The sequence below is a fragment of the Hyperoodon ampullatus genome, assembly GCF_949752795.1.
Source record: "Hyperoodon ampullatus genome assembly, chromosome: 13".
NCBI lineage: Eukaryota > Metazoa > Chordata > Mammalia > Artiodactyla > Ziphiidae > Hyperoodon > Hyperoodon ampullatus.
In genome coordinates, this window is record NC_136926.1 from 13,539,236 (window position 1) to 13,559,141 (window position 19,906).

The 19,906-nt window shown below is 44.5% G+C and overlaps 2 pseudogenes across 2 annotated transcripts; both read right to left on the reverse strand.

The window, feature by feature from the left end:
• Positions 1-4,475: 4,475 nt before the first annotated feature.
• LOC307061993 (PRELI domain-containing protein 2-like) lies at positions 4,476-5,008 on the reverse strand (annotated as a pseudogene). Its single transcript has one exon. The product of its transcript is annotated as a PRELI domain-containing protein 2-like (transcript).
• Positions 5,009-9,449: 4,441 nt separating this feature from the next.
• Positions 9,450-9,982, reverse strand: LOC307062050 (PRELI domain-containing protein 2-like; annotated as a pseudogene). The gene has a single exon. The product of its transcript is annotated as a PRELI domain-containing protein 2-like (transcript).
• Between the last annotated feature and the right edge of the window lie 9,924 nt (positions 9,983-19,906).

The window sequence follows — 19,906 nt, forward strand, 5'->3', positions numbered from 1 at the left end:
GCGTAGCCCCCGCTCACCGCAACTAGAGAAAGTCCGCACGCAGCAGTGAAGATCCAACACAGCCAAAATATGAATAAATAAATAAATAAATAAATAAATTAAAAAAGATACAATTTAATTTAAAAAATCAGCATTCTAAGTATACTTGTTCTCTTTAGAGGAACAAATCTAGTCCTGCACCAGCCTACTGTTTTTTTGAAAAATTAGTTGTGACAACTTTATTTCAGAATGATGGTAGGATTGAATTTCACAGGTATACAACTAATTTATAGCTCTAAATCACAATAACACTGAATCAAAAACACTTTATCCTGCAAAGAAACTTGGCACAGAAATGTTCATTTGTAATCTACTTACGTTTCACATTATAGAACTGTACATATGAAAACACTCACACAATTGGGGAGACAACAGCTTACAGATTTAAGTAAATCATTTGTAGCAATATCTCAGTTATCTGGAGGTCACAGATCTGACAACTGCAGTCGAGGATCAGGAAGTAAGTTAGAGGAAGTAGCAGAGCCACTAAAATAACGTCACCAAGTCAGTGCAGCAATGTTCATCCATTTCACTGCTAAAGAAAGCCTCCCAAAGACTCACTCCGCTCCTGTTTACTGTCACTTGACATACAGTATGCAATTACAGCATTTCCCAACTCCATACAGTAAAGGAGAGCAAAGTTCCTAGAGACAGGCTGACTTAAGGAGGAGAGAAACCACAGGGAACAGGGACGGAAAAGAAGAAACCATGAAAAACATGGCAAAACTCAAAGAGCAGAGCCATTCAGTGGAGGGGCTTTAACAAACCCAGATAGGACCTGAAAGAATTCAAAACATAAATGACGACCCCGAAATGATTTCATTATCTTCAGTACATTGTTTGCAAAAGCAGGGAGATGTATATTAAATTAAGAGAAGGCTCAAGATGGAGGGGCTATGGGGATACACATATGTGTATAGTCGATACACCCTGCTGCACGGCAGAAACCAACACAACACTGCAAAGCATCCACACTCCAATAAAGATGTGAAAAAAAAAAGAGTTCCGTGTAAATGGCTGAAATAGAGCAAAAAAAGATGTGCAACTTAAAAGAATAAACTTGAGTCAGCTATACCATTCACTACGATGTCAATAAATGGGATATTACTACACAGGTACTGTTTATAAAATACACAAAGCAATTTATATCAAAAGAATATAGCACCTTTTTTAACCCCATGATTGAAATCATAAAAGCCCGTTCATGGTAAAAGCACCCTAATCATGTAGGGAAAGCCTCAGTCAGCTTCTCTGTGCATGAGAACTTTATATTGTGTCCTGAGTGATCAGCTGTATTGATCAGTGGACCCAACTGACTATAAACCCTTCTTAAAGGATAGGAGACACAGAAGCCACAAACACCTCCCCTAAATCACTGTTTCTCAAAATCTGGTCTGTGAAACAGCATAACCAAGTCTCCTGGTGAACTTGTTTTAAAATGTAGGTCCCTGAGTCCCATTTGAAGTTCCATGAATCAGAATCTCTGGGGGAGGCCCTGGGAACCAGCGGTTGAGCCCACCTACCCAAGGATTTCTGGTACAAGTAGAAGCCTGGGAATCACTGTAATACATCCGCACCTTCCTGTGTAGGATCAGCAAACCCAGCCAGCAGGAGCCTGGCCAGGTCTGTGAATTAACCCTTTTCACCCTTGCTTCTATGTACCCAGTAAGGCTGTACTCCTGGTATTGACATTTTATAATCAAGTTAAATGTGGACTTCTAAATATTTTATCACAGGAAGAAGATTCTGACACATAATAAAGTTTAACAAGCCCAATTAATTTTAAGAGGAGCATACGATTTCTAAGCCATATATGTGAAGCTTGAAGTAATGGATGCCTGCAGAGGGGAAAAAAATGAGGAAAAGTGTCTGATGCAAGTTCAGAGGATTGCTTGGGAATGGGGAGGAAAATACATGTAAAAGCAGCCTCGGAGGAGAGGCAGAAAGCAGCTTATATCCAGAACAGGGAAATGAAAATCTCTTAAAAGTTGGCTGAGATGTTTAAGCTGGTCCGTAACACTCTTGAAGCAAAGGCTGGAAACTACTGGCAAACATGTTTTGTTTGGCCGGCACCATGCTTTCGACAATCCTGAATTCGTTGCCAACACATAAAAATTGGGCGATTTCTTTCTTTTTATCTATCTTTTCCTAGAAAATTGGAAGAACTAGGAAAACCAGCCAGTTGGCAACACTGTGCTGGAGCCAGGCAGCAGCTGCCCACCTTTTGCCAGCCATGTACTCCTGGGGTCTCCCCAGTGGCCGCCAGCCTGCTTCACGCATCAGGTCACCTGCCAGACCCCTGTAGGCATTTCCATTGGCCACCCCAGCTTCAAGGAATTAAGGCAAAAGGTCAGCCTCTCCGTGCTTCACTCTTTCTAACAATAATTCTTGCTACAAAGATACGTTCCTACCCTGGAGGTGTTAAGAAAGGAATCAAATAATATCTGCAAATCACCTAGAATTCACTGTAGTGTTTGCTGCCCATTGGAATCACCTAGGGAGCTTTAAAAAATACTGATGCCTGGGTTCCACCCCCAGAAATTCTGACTTATTGGTTTGAGATGTAACCTAGGCAGCAGGAGTGCAGAAAGCTCCCAGGTGGTTCCAATGGACAGCCAAGGTTAAGAACTCCTGCCTTCACAGAATGCAAGTTGTTGGGTATGAAGGGTTACGTTTATTCTTTTTTTTTTTTTTTTTTTTTTTGACTGCACCACGAGGCTTGCGGGATCTCAATTTCCCGACCAGGGATTGAACCCGGGCCCTGGCAGTGAAAGTTCATAGTCCCAACCACCAGGCCACCAGGGAACTCCCAGGGTTACATTCATTCTAACATCAGCCTCCAAGTACAGATTTCTTGCCTCTCACCCCTGTGATAATTCACATCACCTTTTATTTTTGGAAATGCGCCATTAGTCCAAAAGCCTACCAACTGCCATTTACAAAGTGGAAAAGGAGGTCAAAGTGTCTTCTGGTTTCTACCATTCATTTTCCCTCCAACACAATTGAGGAATGAAACACTAAGGAAATGAAGGCAAATTATCCTAAGACACAAAGCTCAGGCAGCACAAACAGCTCAAATACAGTAAGAGGAGCTCACAGTGGCAGGCTTGTATAAAAATAAAACAAAAAGCCAAAAAAACCCAATTGCTTTGAAATTCATCAATTTGCTAAATGGAACATTTATCAAATATTTAAAAAAATGATTTCCCCAAGACTTTCCAGTAATGGCCCAATTTTTTTATTTTAAGAAGATGAATTCCAAATTATTGCCCCTCTTCAAGCTTTCTTTTAGGTAGTGTGCATTTACATCTTGGCTTCTGATTGTGGCAAATGCAAACTACCGTCATCTAATTTTCAAACAGTAATACTACGTTACATTACGTTAGAGAAGTACGTTTCCAAACTGGTTCCGTGTACTAATAATAACTTCTATTTACTTCTGTGCACCAGGTGACATGGTAGGCACTTTATCACACAATCTCCAATTGTTCCAACAACATCATAAGGTTAACTCTATAATCTCATTTTACAAACCTAAAAAATGAATTCCAGAAAGATTTTAAATTATGTACATGATCACCGAGTTATCACGTGACCACGCTCAAATTCAAACCCGAGTCTCGCTGACTCCCAAACCTGTGCTTTTCATACCAAACCACCTTGTTTAATCATCACAAATAGAAAGATCTGTGCCCGATTATCCCCCTTTGCCCAGTGAAAAACAGAGTGGTCACATGATCTGCTCCAGATCCCAGAGTGAGTTAGAAGGAGCCAAGATGATAGCCCACCTCCCCACTCCCCAGCTTCTTTTAAGGACCAATCACAGTTCATGTGGTATGTTATAAAAGTCAGCTGATGGCAGTTATGTAGTACTGATGGGTAGAAATCAAATGCTCCTGATTTCTGAGAATCTTCAACATTACTATGAATATGGCTTAACTTCAACACAGGTCTGGTATATTCCTTTCTGTTCCAGGCTACCTAAGAATCAGGTATCAGGTTTAACTCCTTTATTTGTCCCAGAATCCTCTCATGAATCCTATGAGCAATGATGCCGAGAACAGACAGGAACAGGCAGCACTTTCCAGGCCTCTGGCCCATCCTTGGCTGCTCAAACAGCGCCACCAGGCAATCAGCAGGATATCCTGAAGAAGGGAAGATAACACCTTCTATGGGATTTTTCCTTTATTTGTAAAATCATAGAGATTATGCCATAAGAATCAGCCAGAAGGTCTCAGCTCCACTAGAGCCGCTCTTTGAGGCCAGCTCCCAGGGGAGTGTATCTTGTCATGTCCTGGCAGGAAGGTCTCCTCTCCTGTAAGCTGCCAACAGCACATCCTTAAACCTGTATTTCGAAAATTGTGTCTTTGGATGTGTTGTGTCTGAGAAAAGATTCTCGAGAAAAAGTAGACACAACACAACTTCCTGGTGATTCTTTATTCAGCTAAGGGGGCACCACACTGTTCCTTTAGCAGTATCTCTGTTATTCTAAGTCCCTTCTGGGCGCCCTGTCTTAAAAATGTGCTAGTAAAAGTTTCCCAAACGCAGTTGAGAAAACCAGCCCCTGTGCCTGAAATCCCGCCCTTCTGAATGAACTCCGTCCAGTTTGGAGTTTTCATACTTTCCCAGAAGACAGACTCTTCCTTCATGGATCATATTGTGTCCACGTAAGACAGTGACTCCTTATAGCCACGTTCCTTTCCTGAGGATTGAACCACGATTCCTCTCCTAACTGGATATGAGGTACCTCTAAAATGTTCACCTTCCTTAAAATTTCTGGAACCACATTCTGACAGACTGCAATCCTCTTTCAATAGATGATCCCTGTTGACACATCCTGTTTTTCCTACACAATTTTTACAGAGATGACGTTTTTATCCATGGGGTTCAGATACTTTCGGAGGAATCTGGTGACCACCTGCTCGAAGGGGTGCTTGCACACCTCGTGCACGTCCACGGTGACCCCCATGGTGAGCGCCAACCCCGCCTCCACAAGCACACTATGCTGGAGCTCTCCACCAGCCTACTTTTAATAACAAAATCCATTTACCTAATTACGTTTACTCTAATCTCAGCCTGACCATGCACAGAACTTTTTCAGGGCTCCCTTTCCACAAACCTTCCACAGCCTTCTGTATCCATATTAGTTTTGTCCCATACTTTTTTCCCATCTAGAAACAACCAGCTCTAGGACCAAATCACTTTCTCTTCCTTAATAAAATGCAATTCCATTCCTCATACCTTCTTTTACTCAAAATATATATCCTACTTTCCTAGTGTATAGTGAAATGTTTCCTTTATTGTTTTTAGTAGCTTTAATTACATACGTAAATTAGAATCCTCAACTCTTAGACACCTTTATTTCTAGTGAAAACCAAGGAGCAATTGTAACCTGTCTTTTACATTAGCACTCTGTAACTTGATCAACATAAATATCAATAATAATTTCTAAAAACGTGCTTTTTATAAAAAATATTTCAGCGTGGCACCAAACATTTAGTAATAGTCCTAAACAGCTTCAGTTTCTCTGTAAAGGGAAGCCAATGTTTAGTAATTAATTTTCAGTATCTTATTATGTTTGGGAATGACTTAGCTATTCAATAAACTTCCATCATTTAACTTAATGTAGCACAACTCTCAAATTTCAACTTACCAAATACCTGGAGAGATCATTTTAAAGTAGACATTCCTAAAACATAATTTTTTCTAAAGAGTTCACCCAAAAGCTCTCATCTCATTTGCATTTATTTATAAAAATTTCATCATACCAAGTTAATTTTCTTTCTGCTAACAAACTGCAACACAAGTAACAAACTTATTGACCTTCAGTAAAGCTGGGCACAATAAGAGACATCTGTATTGAGTATACCAACAAGCTTAAGCTAGGTTTAATACCAGATATTAATTTAATAGTGAATATTTCCTAGATCCTGTGAACCCAAAATTTGTTCTGGCTAGCATCTTTTACACTTAGAAGTATTTAATTTACAAGTGCTTACTGTTAAGTCAATTAAATACAGCTTATTTACAAGTTAAGTTTTACATAAAGACAGAACCAGAGATCTTAGTTTTTCTGATTTAAAAAAAAAAACCTTTTTTCCCCCTCAGCCTCAGGGACACAGAGTATTAGATAAGGTCCTGAGATACCAGGTAGATCCTGAGATCCCAAGTAGATCATTTACATCTCAAAGGCGCAGGAAGAGAAATGTAGATTCCTCCTTGAAAACTGCCCAGCCATCTTGGCCATTTTCAGGATTCCCTCTGCCCCCTGCCAATTTCCGAATATCCAATTCAGTTTAAACAAATAACAGTAATAGAAAATAATATATCTGAAATTTGCTCACATTCACATGCCTCACTTTCAGCAAAACCATGAAGAGACAACAGGACTTGGACTCAGGTATTGAGACACACACACCCCCCAAGTAAAAGCCAAAGCAATTGAAAAGGCTCACTAGAGGCCACTGTTCTCCAGATCTCAGGGAATACTGAGGCCACACAATGTTACAATAAAAACAGCATTTTCTTTCATTTATGAGAGCATAGCTGAAGATCTCCCAGTTTTGCTAAATTCACCCTAGGGGGATTTGAAGATGAACAGAGCTCTGATTACCCATCATTAACTATTTACGGCAGGTGTTATGAAATATATCCAATGCAAAACTGCCTCTCAGGGTCAAAGTTGCCGAGCCCCAGAAAGGGAGAACCCCAACTAAAGGCCCCTCAGAGATGAGGCTGAATGAAATACCAAGGCTGGTCCAAAAGGGAAAATTCCAACCAATGCTCTGCCGCAGGCAAAGCCAATGCGATAGGGAAGGGTACCCGGGTGTTCTCACACCGCAAGCCCCATTACTCACCAAAGATGGCTCCATTGGCCAGTGCGAGTGCCTTGTTTCCATCACCACCAAAATCCAAAGCGCCGAGGGCCAGGGACGCCCGCTGGCCAGTTCTGGGGGCGTCTCTGAGACAAAGCTGCTCAGGCAGCTGCTGGACAGGCCCCCAGGAGCAGCTGCCAGCCAGGACCCATGTGCCAGGGTGAGGCGTCCACGCACGACCGAGCCCCAAGTTGGTTGCCAAATTGTTACCAAACAAAACGGAGGCCCGCTTGCTCATGCGCACTAAAAGCCAATCTACTGACACCTGGTTGTCGTGAAGAAAACTGCAGCTTAATGGTAAACACGAGGAGGACAGGTGCTAGTGCTCAAACCCGCCCCGCCCCCGCCCCCTCCCCCAGCTCCCTGAGGGCTTGCAGCAAAGCATTTTATTTTACTTTTTTTAACATCTGTACTGGAGTATAATTGCTTTACAATGGTGTGTTAGTTTCTGCTGTATAACAAACTGAATCAGCTATACCTATACGTATATCCCATATCCCCTACCTCTTGTATCTCCCTCCCACGCTCCCTGTCCCACACCCCTCTAGGTCGTCACAAAGCACCGAGCTGATCTCCCTGTGCTTTGCAGGTGCTTCCCACTAGCCATCTATTTTAGAGTTAGTAGTGTATATATGTCCATGCCATTCTCTCACTTGTCCCAGCTTACCCTTCCCCCTCCCTGTGTCCTCAAGTCCATTCTCTACGTCTGTGTCTTTATTCCTGTCCTGTCCCTAGGTTCTTCAGAACCTTTTTTTTTTTTTTTTTCAGATTCCATATATATGTGTTAGCATACGGTATTTGTTTTTGGCTGCACCATGAGACTTGCGGGATCTCAATTTCCCGACCAGGGATTGAACCCGGGCCCTGGCAGTGAAAGTTCGGAATCCCAACCACCAGGCCACCAGTGAACTCCCAGGGTTACATTCATTCTAACGTCAGCCTCCAAGTACAGATTTCTTGCCTCTCACCCCTGTGATAATTCACATCACCTTTTATTTTTGGAAATGCGCCATTAGTCCAAAAGCCTACCAACTGCCATTTACAAACTGGAAACGGAGGTCAAAGTGTCTTCTCGTTTCTACCATTCATTTTCCCTCCAACACAATTGAGGAATGAAACACTAAGGAAACGAAGGGAAATTATCCTAAGACACAAAACTCAGGCAGCACAAACAGCTCAAATACAATAAGAGGAACTCACAGTGGCAGGCTTGTATAAAAATAAAACAAAAAGCCAAAAAAACCCAATTGCTTTGAAATTCATCAATTTGCTAAATGGAACATTTATCAAATATTTAAAAAAATGATTTCCCCAAGACTTTCCAGTAATGGCCCCATTTTTTTTAAGAAGATGAATTCCAAATTATTGCCCCTCTTCAAGCTTTCTTTTAGGTAGTGTGCATTTACATCTTGGCTTCCAATTGTGGCAAATGCAAACTACCGTCATCTAATTTTCAAACAGTAATACTACGTTACATTACGTTAGAAAAGTATGTTTCCAAACTGGTTCCATGTACTAATAATAGCTTCTATTTACTTCTGTGCACCAGGTGACATGGTAGGCACTTTATCACACAATCTCCAATTGTTCCAACAACATCATAAGGTTAACTCTATAATCTCATTTTACAAACCTAAAAAATGAATTCCAGAAAGATTTTAAATTATGTACATGATCACCGAGTTATCACGTGACCATGATCAAATTCAAACCCGAGTCTCGCTGACTCCCAAACCTGTGCTTTTCATACCAAACCACCTTGTTTAATCATCACAAATAGAAAGATCTGTGCCCGATTATCCCCCTTTGCCCAGTGAAAAACAGAGTGGTCACATGATCTGCTCCAGATCCCAGAGTGAGTTAGAAGGAGCCAAGATGATAGCCCACCTCCCCACTCCCCAGCTTCTTTTAAGGACCAATCACAGTTCATGTGGTATGTTATAAAAGTCAGCTGATGGCAGTTATGTAGTACTGATGGGTAGAAATCAAATGCTCCTGATTTCTGAGAATCTTCAACATTACTATGAATATGGCTTAACTTCAACACAGGTCTGGTATATTCCTTTCTGTTCCAGGCTACCTAAGAATCAGGTATCAGGTTTAACTCCTTTATTTGTCCCAGAATCCTCTCATGAATCCTATGAGCAATGATGCCGAGAACAGACAGGAACAGGCAGCACTTTCCAGGCCTCTGGCCCATCCTTGGCTGCTCAAACAGCGCCACCAGGCAATCAGCAGGATATCCTGAAGAAGGGAAGATAACACCTTCTATGGGATTTTTCCTTTATTTGTAAAATCATAGAGATTATGCCATAAGAATCAGCCAGAAGGTCTCAGCTCCACTAGAGCCGCTCTTTGAGGCCAGCTCCCAGGGGAGTGTATCTTGTCATGTCCTGGCAGGAAGGTCTCCTCTCCTGTAAGCTGCCAACAGCACATCCTTAAACCTGTATTTCGAAAATTGTGTCTTTGGATGTGTTGTGTCTGAGAAAAGATTCTCGAGAAAAAGTAGACACAACACAACTTCCTGGTGATTCTTTATTCAGCTAAGGGGGCACCACACTGTTCCTTTAGCAGTATCTCTGTTATTCTAAGTCCCTTCTGGGCGCCCTGTCTTAAAAATGTGCTAGTAAAAGTTTCCCAAACGCAGTTGAGAAAACCAGCCCCTGTGCCTGAAATCCCGCCCTTCTGAATGAACTCCGTCCAGTTTGGAGTTTTCATACTTTCCCAGAAGACAGACTCTTCCTTCATGGATCATATTGTGTCCACGTAAGACAGTGACTCCTTATAGCCACGTTCCTTTCCTGAGGATTGAACCACGATTCCTCTCCTAACTGGATATGAGGTACCTCTAAAATGTTCACCTTCCTTAAAATTTCTGGAACCACATTCTGACAGACTGCAATCCTCTTTCAATAGATGATCCCTGTTGACACATCCTGTTTTTCCTACACAATTTTTACAGAGATGACGTTTTTATCCATGGGGTTCAGATACTTTCGGAGGAATCTGGTGACCACCTGCTCGAAGGGGTGCTTGCACACCTCGTGCACGTCCACGGTGACCCCCATGGTGAGCGCCAACCCCGCCTCCACAAGCACACTATGCTGGAGCTCTCCACCAGCCTACTTTTAATAACAAAATCCATTTACCTAATTACGTTTACTCTAATCTCAGCCTGACCATGCACAGAACTTTTTCAGGGCTCCCTTTCCACAAACCTTCCACAGCCTTCTGTATCCATATTAGTTTTGTCCCATACTTTTTTCCCATCTAGAAACAACCAGCTCTAGGACCAAATCACTTTCTCTTCCTTAATAAAATGCAATTCCATTCCTCATACCTTCTTTTACTCAAAATATATATCCTACTTTCCTAGTGTATAGTGAAATGTTTCCTTTATTGTTTTTAGTAGCTTTAATTACATACATAAATTAGAATCCTCAACTCTTAAAAACCTGTATTTCTAGTGAAAACCAAGAAGCAATTGTAACCTGTCTTTTACATTAGCACTCTGTAACTTGGTCAACATAAATACCAATAATAATTTCTAAAAACATGTGCTTTTTATAGAAAATACCTCAGTGTGGCACCAAACATTTAGTAATAGTCCTAAACACCTTCAGTTTCTCTGTAAAGGGAAGACAATGTTTAGTAATTAATTTTCAATATCTTATTATGTTTGGGAATGACTTAGCTATTCAATAAACTTCCATCATTTAACTTAATGTACCACAACTCTAATCATCATTTAACTTAATATAGCACAACTCTCAAATTTCAACTTACCAAATACCTGGAGAGATCATTTTAAAGTAGACATTCCTAAAACATTATTATTTCTAAAGAATTCACCCAAAAGCTCTCATCTCATTTGCATTTATTTATAAGAATTTCATCATACCAAGTTAATTTTCTTTCTGCTAACAAACTGCAACACAAGTAACATAAATTTATTGACCTTCAGTAAAGCTAGGCACAATAAGAGACATCTGTATTGAGTATACCAACAAGCTTAAGCTAGGTTTAATACCAGATATTAATTTAATAGTGAATATTTCCTAGATCCTGTGAACCCAAAATCTGTTCTGGCTAGCACCTTTTATACTTAGAAGTATTTAATTTACAAGTGCTTACTGTTAAGTCAATTAAATACAGCTTATTTACAAGTTAAGTTTTACATAAAGACAGAACCAGAGATCTTAGTTTTTCTGATTAAAAAAAAAACAACCTTTTTTTCCCCTCAGCCTCAGGGACACAGAGTATTAGATAAGTTCCTGAGATACCAGGTAGATCCTGAGATCCCAAGTAGATCATTTACATCTCAAAGGTGCAGGAAGAGAAATGTAGATTCCTCCTTGAAAACTGCCCAGCCATCTTGGCCATTTTCAGGATTCCCCCCCATCCCCTGCCAATTTCCAAATATCCAATTCAGTTTAAACAAATAACAGTAATAGAAAATAATATATCTGTAATTTGCTCACATTCGCATGCCTCACTTTCAGCAAAACCAGGAAGAGACAACAGGACTTGGACTCAGGTACCGAGACACCCCCCCCACCAAGTAAAAGCCAAAGCAACTGAAAAGGCTCACTAGAGGCCACTGTTCTCCAGATCTCAGGGAGTACTGAGGCCACACAATGTTACAATAAAAACAGCATTTCCTTTCATTTATGAGAGCATAGCTGAAGATCTCCCAGTTTTGCTAAATTCACCCTAGGGAGATTTTAAGATGAACAGAGCTCTGATTACCCATCATTAACTATTTACGGCAGGTGTTATGAAATATATCCAATGCAAAACTGCCTCTCAGGGTCAAAGTTGCCGAGCCCCAGAAAGGGAGAACCCCAACTAAAGGCCCCTCAGAGATGAGGCTGAATGAAATACCAAGGCTGGTCCAAAAGGGAAAATTCCAACCAATGCTCTGCCGCAGGCAAAGCCAATGCGATAGGGAAGGGTACCCGGGTGTTCTCACACCGCAAGCCCCATTACTCACCAAAGATGGCTCCATTGGCCAGTGCGAGTGCCTTGTTTCCATCACCACCAAAATCCAAAGCGCCGAGGGCCAGGGACGCCCGCTGGCCAGTTCTGGGGGCGTCTCTGAGACAAAGCTGCTCAGGCAGCTGCTGGACAGGCCCCCAGGAGCAGCTGCCAGCCAGGACCCATGTGCCAGGGTGAGGCGTCCACGCACGACCGAGCCCCAAGTTGGTTGCCAAATTGTTACCAAACCAAACGCAGGCCCGCTTGCTCATGCGCAGTAAACGCCAATCTACTGACACCTGGTTGCGGTGAAGGAAAGTGCAGCTTAATGGTAAACACGAGGAGGACAGGTGCTTGTGCTCAAACCCGCCCCGCCCCCTCCCCCTCCCCCAGCTCCATGAGGGCTTGCAGCAAAGCATTTTATTTTACTTTTTTTAACATCTGTACTGGAGTATAATTGCTTTACAATGGTGTGTTAGTTTCTGCTGTATAACAAAGTGAATTAGCTATATGCATACATATATCCCCATATCTCCTCCCTCTTATGTCTCCCTCCCACCCTCCCTATCCCACCCCTCTAGGTGATCACATAGCACCGAGCTGATCTCCCTGTGCTTTGCAGGTGTTTCTCACTAGCTATCTATTTTACATTTGGTAGTGTATATATGTCCATGCCACTCTCTCACTTCGTCCCAGCTTACCCTTCCTCCTCCTCGTGTCCTCAAGTCCATTCTCTACATCTGCATCTTTATTCCTGTCCTGCCCCTAGGTTCTTCAGAACCCTTTTTTTTTTCAGATTCCATATATATGTGTTAGCATATGATATTTGTTTTTCTCTTTCTGATTTACTTCACTCTGTGTGACAGTCTCTAGGTCCATCCACCTCACTACAAATAACTCAATTTTGTTACTTTTTATGGCTGAGTAATACTCCATTGTATATATGTGCCACATTCTTTATCCATTCATCTGTCAATGGACAGTTAGGCTGCTTCCATGTCCTGGCTATTGTAAATAGAGCTGCAATGAACATTGTGGTACATGACTCTTTTTGAATTATGGTTTTCTCAGAGTGTATGTCCAGTAATGGGATTGCTGGGTCATATGGTAGTTCTAGTTTTAGCTTTTGAAGGAACCTCCATACTGTTCTCCATAGTGGCTGTATCAATTCACATTCCCACCAACAGTGCAAGAGGGTTCCCTTTTCTCTACAACCTCTCCAGCATTTATTGTTTGTAGGTTTTTTGATGATGACCATTCTGACTTGTGTGAGGTGATACCACATTGTAGTTTCGATTTGCATTTCTCTGATGATTAGTGATGTTGAGCATCTTTTCATGTGTTTGTTGGCAATCTGTATATCTTCTTTGGAGAAATGTCTGTTTAGATCTTCTGCCCATTTTTGGATTGGGTTGTTTGTTTTTTTGATATTGAGCTGCATGAGTTGCCTGTATATTTTGGAGATTAATCCTTTGTCAGTTGCTTTATTTGCAAATATTTTCTCCCATTCTGAGGGTTGTCTTTTCGTCTTATTTATGGTTTCCTTTGCTGTGCAGAAGCTTTTAGATTTCATTATGTCCCATTTGTTTATTTTTGTTTTTATTTCCATTTCTCTAGGAGATGGGTCAGAAAGGATCTTGCTGTGGTTTATGTCATGGAGTGTTCTGCCTATGTTTTCCTCTAAGAGTTTAATAGTGTCTGGCCTTACATTTAGGTCTTTAATCCATTTTGAGTTTATTTTTGTGTATGGTGTTAGGGAGTGTTCTAATTTCATTCTTTTACATGTAGCTGTCCAGTTTTCCCAGCACCACTTATTGAAGAGGCTGTCTTTTTCTTGCCTCCTTTATTAAAGATAAGGTGACCACATGTGTGTGGGTTTATCTCTGGGCTTTCTATCCTGTTCCACTGATGTATATTTCTGTTTTTGTGCCAGTAGCATACTGTCTTTTTTTTTTTTTTTTGCGGTCCGTGGGCCTCTCCCATTGCGGAGCACAGGCTCCAGACGCGCAGGCTCAGCGGCCATGGCTCACGGGTCCAGCCGCTCCACGACATGTGGGATCTTCCTGGACCGGGGCACGAACCCGTGTCCCCTGCATCGGCAGGCGGACTCGCAACCACTGCACCACCAGGGAAGCCCCAGATGAAGTTTTTGTGGTTCCCACAGGACTTCCCTCTCAAGACCTCCCCAGGCAGGATGAATCCAGGTCTTACTGTGCTTCTTCCCAAGTGGAAAGTACCACCATTGCAGCACTTCTTTCACACCAGGTTGAAATGATTTGTTTAAATATCAACCTGCCTCTTCCGTGAGCTGTTCAAGGGTGGCTTTTACCTTTCTAAGTGTGTCCCAACCCCAAATGCAATGCTGGGACAGAGGCGGTGATCAGTAAGTCTTTTTGATTTAATAAATCAAGAATTGGAAGGTGGCTGAGAGTAATTTCTGAATAATGCCAATGATGATGAGTCCAAATGATGATGATAATGATGATGAAGAGGAGGAGGATGGGCGTGGGTCACACTAGCCCCATCGGCCTGACTGGCCCATATGTGTTGAGGACCCTTTTGCAGAAGGCTGATGACAAGCTATCTCCTCTGGGAACTGGGGTGAACTATTACTAACATATCCCGTGAGTTGAATCTGCCACCAGGATTCTGGCATCTCAGTAGAGATCCATCTGTGTATCCTGACTCAATCCCTCTAGGACCTAATGTTTCACTTCTACAAAAAGGTTGGGATAGGGTTTGATTAAAATGATTTGTTCCTATGGTACACTTTGCAGAATGCTGAGATGTCTCCTCTATTGGCCTCTGCTTGTCCGAGATTTCCACCATTAGAGTTTCATTCCTTTGTGTTTGTCTCTTGTGAGTGATGGGGAACGTTCTCTAATCTTCCTAGACTGGTTTGATGCCCTCACTATATTAGGAGGATCTCAAGGAATATATCTCATTTACCATTTTGTCCTTAATGCTTAGCAGTCTTTGGCACATAATAGCTGCTCAAGAAATGTTTGTTGAATGAATGAATGAACGGATTCTTGGACACCAACAGCAGTCAAGGCTGGAGAGGGTGGTGGAGTGGTGAAAAGAGCTCTGGGCTAGGAGTCCTCTAGGCTTGGCTGTCACTGCCTCACTCTGCAAGTAGGGCGAGTCCTTTCCCTGGATCTTGGTTCTCTCGTGGGAACAGTGAGAGTATAGATAGAGGGTCTTATCTGATCTCTACCTATTTCATTCATACCACAGCCATTATGTTCCAGCCTCTGGGATTTTCACTTTCTTTAAAAAGCCAGGTATCTTCCTACCTCAGGGCCTTTGCACATTCTGTTTCCACTGCGTGGATTACTTTCACCCTCTTTCCGTGGAGATTTTCTTGGTTTCTTTGAAGTCTTCCCTTGTCACCTCCTTAGAGAGGATGGGCTGGTACCTCCCCAACTAAAGTTATTCTGTATCTGAACAAGGAATGATTGCAACTTGCATCTTTTCTTTGCTTGTCTTCTCTACATCCGAGCTTTCTGGTAGTCTTCAGATTCCTGGAGAGCATGGGATGGTGCGAATCCCGGACACCTAACACTATACCCATTAATTTGCTGAACTGAGGCAGAAGTCAGAGCAGAGGTTGTATCCTTCCGGGGAAGGCCAGCAGATGGCGCCACAGACCAGGAGGAGGTGAAGCGGCGCGGTGGGCGGGCCTCCCGCGGGGCGGCCTCACCTGGCGGCGGCCGCACCTGCCCGCCCCGCACCCCGCGGAAGCCGAGAGCCCGGGCCCTGGCGTCACCTGGACAATTGGGAAAGCAGCGCCCGGAGCCACGGGGAGGGGAGATGAAAGGCAGGTGTCGGGTGTGGGCCGCCTGCAGCGCCAGGTGAGAGCCGGGAGCCCCACCCCCCGCCTGGGGACCAGGTGAGTCAGGCTCCCTGGCCCCGCGGGTGGAGGGAGGTGGCCAGGCTCGGAACCTGGAGGCTTGTGCTCCTTGGCTCTCTACCCCGCTGGGTGACTCTGCTCAAGTCCCGCCCCAGCGTTCTTGGTCTCCGTCAAACCCCTGAGGTGCTTTCCTGTGGTTCTGAGAAATAACTTAAACTCATCAAGCAGTGTATTTCATCGAGCCTCAGGATAGTTCTCTGAAGTCGGTAGTTTTGCTAACCTCCGCTTCACAGGGGCAGGAGAGAGGACCAGAGAGGTGAGGTCAGTTGCTCAGGGTCACACAGCACCCACTCAGCAAGTTGCAGGCTAGAGATCTGAACACAGGTCTGCCTCCAGAGCTCTGACCAGGTTCCTCCCCTTGCTTGCCCTCAAAGTTTTGACCTTCCTAGAGACACAGCCTATTTTTAATTGAATTACTTAATTTGTATTCATTTTCTCTTTTTTTGTGGTAAAATATACATAACAAATTTTACCATTTTAAAGTGTACAATTCAGTGGCATTTAGTACCTTCACAATGTTGTGCAACCATCACCCCGATGTAAAGCCTGGATATTTTCATGTCCTTTTGGAAACTCAGACCCATTGAACAGTCTGTCCCATTACCTCCTCCTCCCCACCCCCCAGCAACCACTAATCTGCTTTCTGTGTCTATGGATTTGGCTATTTGGGATATTTAATTTAAAATTGGCTCAATAATCTTCATTCTATACCAGGCCATCCTTGTGCTATCACAGGAGGCCAGGAAATATCCATCCTTATCCCAAAACTTGTCTACAGGTAGGAATCACCTGGAGACTTAAAAAACAAAACAAAACAAAAAACCATAGATGCCTGGCTCCCATGCCCAGACTTTCTGATTTAACTGGCCTATGATCTGACGAGGGTATCAGGAGTTTTGAAAGGTCCTCAGGTGTTTCTAATATGCAGCAAAGTTTGAGAACCCCCACTCAGAACCTTCTGGCCCATGGAGCATCCCTTTTATAGGCAGGAAAGCTGAGGCCCTGAGAGGGCCTTGCTCGATCACGCAGAGTGTCTCTGACTGAGCCAAGATTGGAACGTAGAATTCTTTCTTCCCGCTGACACACCCCTCCCATCCTACTGCTTTTCTAGATACTTAATGTCTTCGTGCCTCAATTTCCTCATTTGTAATATGCTGGCCTTAATGGTACCTATGGGTAGGGTGGTCGTGCGGACCAAGTAAGATTATACCTGGGCATTGAGACCCACAAAATCTGGCCAACCTGGAGCAATCAAGGGGTCCGCCTTTAGAGAGCTGTGTGTGTGTTTTGTTTCTAGGACTTGCCTTTAAAAAAAAAAAAGTTTATTTGGCTGTGTTGGGTCTTAGTTCCAGCTTGCGGGATCTAGCTCCCTGACAAGGGATCAAACCCAGGACCCGTGCATTGAGAGCTCGGAGTCTTAACCACTGGACCACCAGGGAAGTCCTTAAGACTTGACTTTATTGTCCTTTTAGGGTCAGGAGCCGGGTCTCCTGTACCCCACACTGTATCAGGCCCAGGACCAGGAATACAGTAGGCATCTAATAAGTCCCACCTGAGACCTTGATTGACCTTCAGCTCCTGGGGGCATTGGGGATGGGATCCTCTCTGCCCCTGCCGTTTGCTCTTCCTACATGGGCATCCAGGGAAGACCATGGTGGGCACCACCAGCCTCCCCCTGGTGCTCCTGCTAATAGAATCTCATCACTTGTGGCAAAGAAGGGGGGTGTCTAGTCTGCAGGGGAGGTGGGCGCAGGCCCAGGGGATGAACCGCCTCCACCTTGAGGCCCTAAGTAGTCATGGTAAACCCATTCCCTCTGCCTGGGCTTCCTCGGCTTCTGGGAAGCCGTGTGACGCAGCAGCTCTGGCCCATGGGACCCCCGCTGGCAGCTCTGGGGGGTGGGGCTCCAGGAAATGTCCTTCCCCTCCCCACTGCTTCTGGAGGCTGGCAGGTGAGGACCATCATGGAGCTGAGTCCAGGAACTGAGGTCTAGAGAGTTCAGTGACATCGATCCAGAGCCTTGGCCTCCCTGGGCTCCCAAACAGCCCCGGCAGCCGGCTCTGCCTCGTTAGCTGGGAAGTTAAACTCGGTTGTTTAAGGCGAGCTGGTCGGTCACCTGCAGCTGAGCACATCCTAATACAACTCCTCCCAGCGCGGGTCCGTCCCCCGTTTGAAGACAGAAGGAAAGCCTGAGGCCCAGGGTTTCTTTCATCACTTTTTTCTCCCTTGACTTCAAGGTGCCCAATGCTAATACCTCCCAGGGTTTATTACCACTAGTAACAAGCACATTGATAAAGGCTAACATTTTTTAACACTTCCTCTGTGTTAGTACTTTATGTGGGTTGTTTAATGCTCACATAATCCCATGACGTGACTCCTAGAACATTTTTACAGATGAGGAAGTTTGGGACTCGGGGCAGTTCTGTAGCTTGATGGTCGACAGCTTGGTCCTGTTTCCTGAAGCAGACAGATCCCGTTCCCCTTGCAAATGGGCCTCCCTCACGTCCAGACGCCCCAGCGCATCCCTTTATCCCCATTTTCCTCAATGTGTGATTCTGGCACACAGTAGGTGCGTGATGGAGACAAGGTGTGCTGCTCGCCCTCTGCTGTCCTGTACCACCAGCCACTCACCAACCAGGGCACGCTGAGCAGCCCGCGTGTTTAGAGAGGCCTGCGTGTGTGAGCATCCGTGTGCGTGTGTGTGTGTGTCTGAGTGTGTGTTGGGGAGTGGGGGGTAGAGTTGGAGAATATGGGCCTTGTCCTCAGTAAAAATAACAAGTGCCATTTATCAAGGGCTCACTACGTCCCAGGTCCTGTGCTTTACATACTTTTGTTCAAGGCCTGCAGTAGTTCTGGGGAGTTTTTCAAAAACTCAAGCCTCTGGGAAATCACATGATTTGCTCAAAGTCACCCAAGTGGATGCGGACCCAGGTCTGTGTGTCTGGAGCCTGTGTCTCAGCCTCGAGCAGAGAAGGTCGGCGTGTCCCTAACCAGAGGCCGGTTCCCTCCTCTGTAGGGAAGCTTCACTGGGCAGGAGGTACCTGAGCTGAGCCCTGAAGGGTGCGCAGGACTCCCAGAGCAGGGGAGGGGAGGCGTTCCGAGCAGAGGGGAGGGCTTGGGCAAACTCGTGCACATGGCACAGTGTATGTTTCGTCGGGAAATGGGGATTATAATTAAAAACGCAGACCAGCTGGCCCCTGTGTACCTCTTAGGATAAGAGGTATTGATTAGAATGGTGGCTTAGGTCCCGTGATGCCTCTGGCTTCTGAAGGGCACCACCCAGATGAGTGCCCATTCTACTGGCTCCTCTCAAGAAACACTTATTCTGCTGCTGGCAACAGAGCTGACGCCCCCCACCCCCACCCCCACCCCCACCCCCACCCCGGGAGAGTGGAGGTGAGAAAGGCAGTTGTTAATGCCTTGGTGTTGATTTCCTTCAATTAGAATTCACTGAGCACCTACCGTGTGCCAGGAACAGAACCTGCCTTTGCAAGACTCAGAATTCGGTGGGGAGGATGGGCCTGAAAATGACCCCCATGTCAATTTCATCAGCCGCCATGCCCTGCAGCAAGCCCCTGTGTATGCTTTACAAACATTTATTTCGTTTAATTCTGGAAGCAGCCTTGCTGGTAGATATCCTCTCTCGCTTTAACTCAGGAGGACTGCATGGGTCAGAGCAGTCACGTGACTCAATCAAGCACCTGCAGAGAGTTAGTTGCTGAGGCGCTGGGACGCTGCACGCGTATTTGGGGTTCTAAAGTTCAAATTCAGTTACCTCCTTCTGACTTCATATCATGATAACCCAGGCACGTGGGCTTTCAAAGGACGCCCGCAATCTGGGCCATAAAAAAAATTGCTGGGAGGAGGATTGTGGTGGCTGATTTCAAGCTACCGACAGTTCAACTACCGACTCACAAAACCCCTGACTCTTTTTTCTTTTTTGCAGTACGCGGGCCTCTCACTGTTGTGGCCTCTCCCGTTGTGGAGCACAGGCTCCGGATGCGCAGGCTCAGCGGCCATGGCTCACGGGCCCAGCCGCTCCGCGGCATGTGGGATCTTCCTGGACCGGGGCACGAACCTGCGTCCCCTGCATCGGCAGGCGGA